Raw genomic sequence first — 7,995 nt, 5'->3', positions numbered from 1 at the left:
GTTTAAACTTAGTCGGTGGGCTTAGAAAGAATATTAGCGGACAGCCTTAAATTCAGAGATGGAGACAGAGAAGTCACAAAGGGAAGGGAAGTGTCGGAGATAGATCATGTGAAGGTGAGGGAAGGGTGGAAATTGGAAGCAAAGTTGATGAAGTTTTCCAGTTCCGGGCGGGAGCAGGAAATGACACTGACACAGTCATCATTCTACCGGAAAAAGAGCTGGGGTGTGGGGCCCTGAGTAGGACTGGAAAAAGGAATGTTTGACATACACCACAAAAAGACAGGCATAACTAGGACCCATGTGGGTAACCATGGCAACACCTTTTATGTTATTCTCTGAGGAACACACCTCCTGATTCACCAAACCGTGTCCACCATCTACAAGGCGCAAGTGAGGTGTGTAATGGAATACTCTCCACTTGCCTAGCTGAGTTCAGCTCTAACTTCACTCTGGAAGCTAGACCCCATCCAGGACAAAGTAGCTCACTTGATCAACACCCCGTCCACCACCTTAAATATTCACTCCTTCCACCACTGGTGCACAGAGGCAGCAGTGTTTACAATCCTAGACAGCACCTTCCAAACACGTGAACTCTACCACCATTTTTAAAAATTCATTCATGGGATGTGGGTGTTGCTGGCTAGGCCAGCATTTATTGCCCATCCCTAATTGCCCTGGAGAAGGTGGTGGTGAGCTGCCTTCTTGAACCGCTGCTGTTCATGTGAGGTAGGTACACTCACAGTGCCGTTAGGAAGGGAGTTCCAGGGCTTTGACCCAGTGACAGTGAAGGAACGACAATATAGTTCCACATCAGGATAGTGTGTGACTTGGAGGGGAACTTGCTGGTGGTGGTGTTCCCATGCATTTGCTGCCCTTGTACTTCTAGTTGGTATAGGTTGTGGATTTGGAAAGTGCTGTCGAAGGATCCTCGGTGCGTTGCTGCAGTGCATCTTGTAGATGGTGCACACTGCTGCCACTGTGCGCGCTGGTGGAGGGAGTGAATGTTTGTGGATGGGGTGCCAATCAAGTGGGCTGCTTTGTCCTGCATGGTATCAAGATTCTTGCATGTTCTTGGAGCTGCATCCATCCAGCAAGTGGAGAGTGTTCCATCACGTTCCTGACTTGTGCCTTGTAGATGGTCGACAGGCTTTGGGGAGTCAGGAGGAGACTTACTCGTTGCAGGATTACTAGCCTGTGACCTGCTCTTGTAGCCACAGTATTTTGTGGCTACTCCAGTTCAATTTCTGGTCAATGGCAGCCCCTAGGATGTTGATAGTGGGGGATTCGGCAATGGTAATGCCATTGAATGTCAAGGGAGATGCTTAGATTCTCTCTTGTTGAAAGTGGTCATTGGATAAGTCCTGGATACTGTCGAGCACCTGTTGCATTTCTACACAGACTGCTTCAGTATCTGAGGAGTCACGAATGGTGCTGAACACTGTGCAATTATCAGCCAAAATCCCCACTTCTGACCTTATGATTGAAGAAGGTTATTGATGAAGCAGCTGAAGATGGTTGGGCCCAGGACACTACCCTGAGGAACTCCTGCAGTGATCTCCTGGAGCTCAGATGATTGACGTCCAACAACCACAACCATCTTCCTTTTTGCTAGGTATGTCTCTAACCAGCGGAGAGATATCCCCCTGATTCCTTAGAAGGACAAGAGCAGCAGACACATGGGAATACTACAATCAGCAACCTCCCCTCCAATCCAAATCCTGACTTGGAACTAGTTTGCCGTGCCTTCCCTGGGGCATATCAAAATCCTGGAACTCCCTCCCTAATAGCACTGTGTGTGTACCTATAACATATGGACTGCAGTGGTTCAAGTAGGCAGCTCACCAAAACCAGGGCAATTAGGGATGGGCAATAAATGATGGTCTTGCCAGCGATGCTTACATCCCATGAAAAAAAATAACAAAAATAAAATGGAGTTAAAATCTCTATGAAAGAAATCTTTATAAAATTCTGCAATCAGTCCATGTGACCAGGGGATCCCCACCCCCTTCATTCCAGTTTTTACTTGCATTGATTCCACTTCATTGTCACACACGATTCTCTCATCCTCCTTTCAACCTTCTTCAATAAAACCACTCACTTTCCATCACGAATTTGCAAATGGATTCATTTATGATGCTGGAACATTCCTCACACAGAAATTATTCAACTCAGTAAAAACATTCTTACAGCTGATAACTTTGCTACCAATTGAAGGACTGTCTAATGTGGTTATCAAGTCAGAGTGAAAAGTTTATTAAACTTGGTTCCATTCAATCCAGCTGTCATAAACTTTGAACCTTTATTCATTTTATAAACAGTATTTGAAGGGTCTCAGTAACAATGTTCAGTGTTGATGAGATTGGGGTCTGGGTGAGAAGCTGCTGAGTGTGACAGGGTCAGGACTGAATGCAGGAAGTTCTCTAACAGTCTCTCTCTCTCTTTCTCCCTCTCTATTGCTGAAGGGATTGAGTTGATTGACAACTGGCGGCTGCTGGTATTTGAATAAATGAAGTTCCTTCCAACCATTTTTTGATTGACAGCTACACAGAACTTTTTTGTCCCAGGACACAAAAATGAACAGAAGTGGATCAGTGTAGGATGATTCTCGGTCTGTATAAAAGGGGTGTGATTTCAGCTGCCATGGTCCAGTGGTTAAAGTTTTCAACATTGAAATCCACTGGACTTATCCCAGTTTGGTTTAAGTCCTGCTCACAGAGGATCTATTCAGTGATTTTTATTATTTTTAATCTTTAATCCTCTATTTCCACAAAACGCAGGCACTGAAATAACTCATACTCCTCACCATTGCTATCCATTATACAGGTAGTGGCTGCATGGCCCAATGGAGACACACTCGGAGGGCTCTGGGAGAGGTTTCTTCTCGGGTTTTAGGACTCTTTTGGTCTACCAACAGCAACCGGATGTCTGCAGAGGAACTCGGAGTGCCAGGCCGCTCAGAGGACAGACTTCCTAGGATCAATTTTAATCAGGGGACAAAATATCAGTGGAACAGAACATCAAAGGTCCGAGGATTGAGGCTGAAATTCCCGATGTTTTGGAAGAAACCTGCAGATGTGGGACGTTAATATTTGCTCGGTGCAGATTCACTTTAGTCCGTTATTGTGTCCTGCGACAAACAAATGGCTGGCAGCTGTCAATCCAAAAAATAAAAATCAGAAGATTCTGGCAATTTCCACCCTTACAGCTCTCAGCAGTCTTGGTTCCATCCCATCCAGTCCTAATGACTTATCAACATGAAGTACAGCCAGCCGTTCCAGTATCTCCTATTTATTAGAACGCGCTGACTGAGCTGTGTCTTCATCACTTCTGGGCAATCAGACAGTTCACCCTTCATTCTGCTCTGATTCACTTTCCCAAAGCGGATCTCCAGATTCTCAAATATGGGGACAAGGATTTCTTATTTGCTTCCTTTCAGTTTTTATCATTCTCAACTGATAATATAATCCAAAACTCGGACAAATCCTCCACCTTACATCGTGTCCCAGGCTCAGTAGAAAGCAGCACATAGTGACATGAACACACTGACAGATACAATCCGTCACACTCTGATTCAGTGAGATTAATGTCAAGAGTGGTTTCCAGTTCAAATGCAATGATGAACAAATTTCTCTCAAAGGAGGTGTGGTTGACTGAGGTACCTTTATAGTATTTGCAGTGAATTTCTGTGCAAGAAGGGACAATCGTCAAACATCCATTCCGAAATCCTTCGCTCAGCAAAGACAGATAGAGTCCTGTTTTAAATAAAAACAGAAAGTGCTGGAAATATTCAGCAGGTCTGGTAGCATCTGTGCAGAGAGGAGCAGAGTTAACATTTCAGCAGTTCTGATAAAATGTCACAGACCTGAAAGGTTAACTCTGAGTCTCTGTCCACAGATGCCACCAGACCCGCTGAGTATTTCCAGTACTTTCTGTTTTCATTTCAGATTTCCAGCATCTGCAGTATTTTGCTTTTGTTGCTGTCCTGTCTTATTGTGCTGCTCAATAAAGTAGTTGGAAAACCAAGTTACAGTAAGGCTTTAAGGGGATTTGAATCCAGGATTGATCTGTTCATTAAAGAGGTGCTTCGACCAACTAAATCAAAGGGTCAAAATACAGTGTTTGAGTTTTTTGAGCTACAGATTAGTGCAGATCTTTCTAGCTGTGCTGAACATTGATTTCCATCTCCGGGTTCTTTCTGAGTCTGTGAGATTGCAGTTCTTTGCGAGTGAGTGCCAGACATGAAGATATGTTTAGACGATTTCTCGTAAGTCATTTGCATCTCCATATTTTTCTGAAATTTGTACAAACACATTAAATGAGGGAATCACATAAGTCACGCCGTGAAATTTCTCCACAAAACACTGAAAGGTGACAGTGTTTATTGTGAGGGGTTTCCACTTATTCAGACACATATCTAGTAAAAGTGATCAGGACGTGATTCACATATGTAGTGTATTTGTATATTATGCTAATAATGTAATGACGTGATGATGTAATGGCGTGAATAAACACTTATTTGAACTGGCCATATTTGGTGTCCATTTCCTCTGCTGGACCCACCTGAAAATATTAGAGAAAATGGCAACTAGGGGAAGATAAAGTCTGTAAATATAGGCAGAAAACAGCAGCAGGGACTGCAGTAAACAAGATCAGCCTGGTGACTTAGTTGCTCGGATAGTGGAGAATTTAGCTGGGTTGTGGGCAGCCTGAGCCTCAGACTGTCTCCTGAGTTGAATAGGATACCGCAGGGTCTTAGTGCTCATTGAGGAAATTTGGCTGTACCCATGTGATACAGCTGAAAGCTGGCAACGAATGAGAGGCTTTGAGCAACATTCCGTTCCTGTATTGAAAGAATGGGCATGTTCTTAGAGTTAAGAATATTTTGGGACTGGTAGGTGAGGCGGTCAAGACTCAGAATAAGGCAATTCCTGAGCAAAGGAAAACAACTTTGCTTGTGGAAATTGGCCTGTAAGTGTCTGGCATGCTGACAAAGCTTCCTGCTCTGAACAAAGCAAAATATGTGCCAGTCGAAACAAAATCACCAAGTTGGAGGAACATTTCAATCCTAAGCCACTAGAGATAGCAGAATGCTATAAATTTGGAACCAGAAATCAGAAAAGTAGTGAAGCAATTGGTGAGTATATTGTGGCACTGAAGAATTTTTATTCCGTTGCAACTTTGGCACATTCTTAGACCATGCATTTTGAGACATATTTGTGTGTGGATTTGTGAACAAAAGAATCCAATCAAAGTTACTAAACACACAAAATCTTACATTTGAGATCGTGTGTAAGATTGCTGTTTCCATGGAGATGGCATCAAAGAATGTTAGGGAATTTTATCCCATGCTGGTAACTAGTACAGGCTTCTGTCCACTGTTAAAGTGCTTCAGCCAAGTCTAAAGTGGACAGACATAGCCAGAAGAGTGCCAATGATAGCAGTTTAGTGTTGTTATCACCATAAGGGCAACCACACAGCACAATCATGTCAGTACAGAAACGCAAAATGTTTTAATTGTCAAGCAGAGGCCAAAGAAGGAAAGGGAACTAATTCCAGTGGTAATGGAAAACAGTGATGTTATGAGGGTGGAGTTCACAATCTTGAAGTGAATCCAGAGTGCCTAACCAAAGAGGAGCAAGGGCTGTACAGCATTTATGCCACTAGCAATCACTCAAATGATGGAGACTTTTGTATAATGTTGTTGGAAAATAAACAGTCCATTGCTACGACCATGGATTGCTCCATCATGAGTAGAGAAATGTATGGGAGCAAAGTCAGTGATGTACCTCTAACTGAGAGCACAGCTCAATTGAAAACCTACTCTGGTGAGGTGTTAGCAATGTGTTGGCAAATGGAGTGTAATGTGCAACATAAGGGCAGGCCCCTCAAGATACCTGTTTTTTATTCATTATTTCATGGGAGGCGGGCATCACTGGCAAGGCCAGCATTTATTGCCCATTCCTAATTGCCCTTGACAACTGAATTGCTTGCTAGGTCATTTCAGAGGACAGGTGAGAGTAAACCACATTGTTGTGGGCCAGCATCACATCCAGGCCAGACCAGGTAAGCACAGCAGATTGCCTTCTGTAAAGGGTATGAGTGAACCAGATGGGTTTTAATGAAAATCAATTATAGTTGCATGGCACCACTACTCAGATTTTATATTATTCATTAATGAATTGAATCTGAATTCCACCAGCTGCCATGGTGGGATTTAAACCCATATCCCCAGGGCATTAGTCTGAGTCGTGAGATTATCAGTTCAGTGACATTACTGCTGTGCCAGCCTCTCCCCTACAAGGTAGTGAGATATGTCAACAAACCAATAATAATGGGGAAAGACTGGCTTTGAAAGCTGAAGTTAGACTGGAAGCATGTTTTTTCATGTGGTGTACCTTGGCCTGAAAATCAATGAAAAGAACTCCAGCCAGTGAAAGAGAAGATAGAGGCTATGGTCAAAGCCCCAAAGACAAAAAGATGTGTCTGAGCTTAGATCTTTTCTCGGCATGGTCCAATACTACTCACAATTTCTGCCTGAGCATGCAATGGTGTTAGCTCCACTACATAAGTTGTTGAAGAAAGATGTGAAATGGAAATGGTCTGAAACACAAGTTGCTAATGATGCATGTAAGAGAAGCTCGATCAGTGACACACTACACATTCATTACCACACAAATGGTGAACTGAAGCTAGCTTCAAAATATGGAGTTGCAGCAGTAATCAGTCATGTTGTGGATCATGGCCGCTGCAAAGGCTCAATGGGGAAAGAACACTGTGTAAGGTCTTCCCACCAGAGTGAACTAAAGGGCTGGACCCATGGGAAACCCCTCTGGCTGTCTACACCAACATGGGTCTGCTGTAAAATGTACATGGCATGTAAAATGGAATGGAAGGGGTGTGAGGCAACTCACTCCTGTATCGAAGAAAACTGATTTCCTTTGCGCTTTTGGAATGTCAACTTGGTGCTGTTTTGGACTGTTTTGTAAAGCTTTTTTTAAACAGATTTTTATGAATGGAGTATACTTTTGGGAAAAAGTGTCTGGCAGAGGTGAAGGATGCAAGGAACCTGGCAAAGGCAGAGCAAAGCGGCACCGCACAGTGCTTCGTGATAATATCCAGGGCATCACCAAACCAGCAATCCTCCCCCTGGCTCGCCGTGGCAGGGTCAAGCGGATCTCGGGTTTGATCTATGAGGAGACTGGCGGGGTGTTGAAAGGTTTCCTGGAGAATGTGATCAGGGATGCGGTCACCTACACTGAGCACGCCAAGCGCAAGACGGTCACTGCCATGGATGTGGTGTACGCTCTGAAACGGCAGGGCCGCACTCTCTGCGGATTCGGCGGCTGAGAAACCAGCCCCTTTCCCACAAACACACAACAAAGGCTCTTCGAAGAGCCACCCACCGCCTCACAGAGAGAGCAGTGACCTGGAAACGGGAGATGGGATAGGCTGTTCAGAACTGACTGGAATAAATCTGTGCTGTGTTCGGGTATAAAACTGGAATCCCCGAGTTTGACATTTCATTTGCAGCAAGGAAGTGCAGTGGATTTGATTTTCAAAACGGGCTGTGTAAACAGTGCCCGAGGCTCCACACTTAGTTATTTCCCCAGTCGACACATGCCCTCAGTGAAAAGCCACATCACTCCTCCAGAATCACTCATTGTTTTCAAAGAATTTCAAAATGATTTCGCTGCAATGAGGGAATCCGGGAGTTTTGCAGCAGCCGTTAAATCGGTCACTGGAACCAGACCCACTTGTGATGTTATTTCCCCCGAGACGGTGTTTCCTGCACTGAAACTGACAGGGTTTGTGAAACTGACCAATTTCCAAAATATACTTTATTCATAAAAATCTGTAAATATTACATTGCCAAACAGTTTCAAACAGCACCAAAAAATACAAACATTGCAAGGGAGATCAGTTTCCTTCAACACAATCATGAGTTGCTTCACAACCCTTCCATTTCACATTTGTCATGCCAATTACAGTTTTACA

The sequence above is a fragment of the Heterodontus francisci genome, unplaced genomic scaffold (genome assembly GCF_036365525.1).
Source record: "Heterodontus francisci isolate sHetFra1 unplaced genomic scaffold, sHetFra1.hap1 HAP1_SCAFFOLD_61, whole genome shotgun sequence".
NCBI lineage: Eukaryota > Metazoa > Chordata > Chondrichthyes > Heterodontiformes > Heterodontidae > Heterodontus > Heterodontus francisci.
Note: the sequence above shows the minus strand (reverse complement) of the source record.